This window comes from Protopterus annectens, chromosome 1.part2 (assembly GCF_019279795.1).
Source record: "Protopterus annectens isolate FY-2018-M chromosome 1.part2, PAN1.0, whole genome shotgun sequence".
NCBI classification, from domain to species: Eukaryota; Metazoa; Chordata; order Ceratodontiformes; family Protopteridae; genus Protopterus; species Protopterus annectens.
Window position 1 is genome coordinate 842,516,164 of NC_056727.1, and position 2,500 is coordinate 842,518,663.

Below are 2,500 nucleotides of genomic sequence, written 5' to 3' on the forward strand. Positions count from 1 at the left end.
ATCAAGGCTGTCTCTTTTTGACCCTTTTTTCAAGGAGATCCTGCAACTGTTACCTCAATGCCCTGTTTTACTCACCATCACAACCCTGTGGTAGAGCATAGACTAAGATCATGAAGAGTGCTGTTGAGGTCATGAAGAATGCCCTAAATTTAAAACAGAGTCAGATTTCCATGAGAATGTCTTTGTCTGATTACATCCTTCACTGTTAATAGAAGACAGTCTCTCACCAGAATTCTCGCACCATTTTATTCTGTTCTACCCATGAGGAACATATTCTGGATGCTATACTAAGAGGCTCTGCTGAACACGCCTTCCACATTGTCCACTAAATACACAAGATATCTAGCCTACTCCTACAAATTATGCCATCCACATCCCAACTGCATCCTGTCAGAGACTCTATACTGAATGTTTTAATCCTTAGTTGGGTTTTATCTCAGGTAAGTCAGTCTGGGTAGCTGGTTACTAACTGGCCAGAAGCTTACTGACCCAAGGCTGCTGGACTTTAAGGCAGGCACAATCCAGCCAGTAGGGGTACATAGACTTTTCTCACCATTTGCATGGGTGCAAGGTACCTGACATAGGTTTAAATAGGCCTGGTCCCCAACTGACTTAGCACTGTCAAATACCCATATATGTTTTGCAAAATTAGGGGATGTTACCATATCACTTATAATCAATGTTTACACTGCTCAATGGCTAGTCCTAATATGGTACATAGTCTGTGGAGCAAGTTCTCCTGTATATAAAATGCTATGTACCACAATTGATACTTAAATTGGTTGGTACACGACTCATCCCCTAACAGTTACCACTTAGAGTCTGTGTCCTTGCCCATGATTCCATATATATTTTCGAGTGTCTTGTGATGACAGACTTCCCAAGTGAAAAAAAATAGGAGGGCTGGGTTTGAGCCCAGAACCTTGCATCTTTGAAGTGATAGCACCAAGCATGATTTGGTGAAGTGGGAGGAACCACACACAAATACCAGGGGAACATATAAACTCCACACATACAACCCCTAGACCTAGTGTCCAGAAGAAGAAGACTTTAGTTATTACATGTCTTATATTCACCGCTATTATTTTCTTGCACTTGATATGCTTAGATTATAGATAGAGTTTAGTGAAAAATAAATCTTTACTGATAATAAACCAAATGATTAAAAAATAAACAGGAAACATTCCAAAAGAAAGTAGTGATATTTAGATACTTTTCTCATTGCTAAACAAAAATAGCAGTGCAAAGAAGATACTTTCCTTTGGAAAAAAATTATGAAACAGTTCCCATTTCTTCAGGTGCTTGAATCCCCTAACTAGGAGCACAATGCTATATTACAGAAAGGCCTACAACAGTTTTAGCACTCCTCTGGCTTTCCTTTGTTAGTAGGATAAATTCAACGTAGACATGTTGCAGTTCCATCTTGAGAAAAAAAAAGCCTCTTCCACACTCTGAGACTGCCTTCTGCACAAAGTCCCAAGGATTATGTGAAAGCAAATATAACTTCATTAATGAGGGACAATCTTAGCATACAGACTGAAACAGATGTCCCTCATTTAATTATTGCCTCCTTGAAAACTCTAGATCTCTGCCTCTGGTCACACTCTCCCCTGTATATATTCCAAGTTCAATAGGGTCATGACTTTCTGATCTCATGCTGCCAACTCTATTACATGCCATTTGAGCAGTCACTGTACTGCATGCCTCTCACCGACAACACAGAGCCATTATTTTTCATGATCTCAGACAACCCACCCACATTTGTATGGTTGTGGGCCAGGCTTTGAAAATCCTAAAATGAAATTATTGTAGAGATAATGTACACCTGCCCAGCTTGTAATTACCTTTAGTTTTTTTAATATAGATATTGGAGGGGAGGCTAGTTTTCAACCTTTAAGAACTCATTGCTTAGAAGATAGTCCTTAAGAGGGAAGACAGCCTATCTGATGGCTAAAATTCTGTTTCACTAGTTGAATATCTCAGTTCAGAATAACCCACTTTTCTGTTTACACAGCACATTGGATGTTCTCATCCACTATGTCTTGTGTTAGCACTGCTCTGTTGGATACTTCAGAGGTTTATGTGAATACTGTAAACTGTTTAGAAAAGCAGAGCTGTAGCTAGATCATCTAGAACCAGGTGCTATTCCCCAATCTGCCAATCAACAACTGTAAGGTGAAGTGCAAAAAAATAAAAATCAATCTATCGATCAATCAATAAATAAAGAGGTCCATTCTGCTATCAGGCTATCTGGCTCTCCCAGATGCCAGGTCCAATTTTCCCAGGATTGCCCTTCAACTCTATGCTGAAAAAAAGAACCATAGGCCTATTCTCTAATTTGGCAAGCTTTGTGTCAGGAGCAAGAACTCAAAACTCTAAACAAAAAAAAAAAAAAAAAAAACAACAAAATAAAACTTTTTCTGCTTTTAGACACTGTAGCAAGCTACTTGCTAAAACCTACACCACAAACACTTCTGTTCTGAGAGCAAAAACAGTGTAG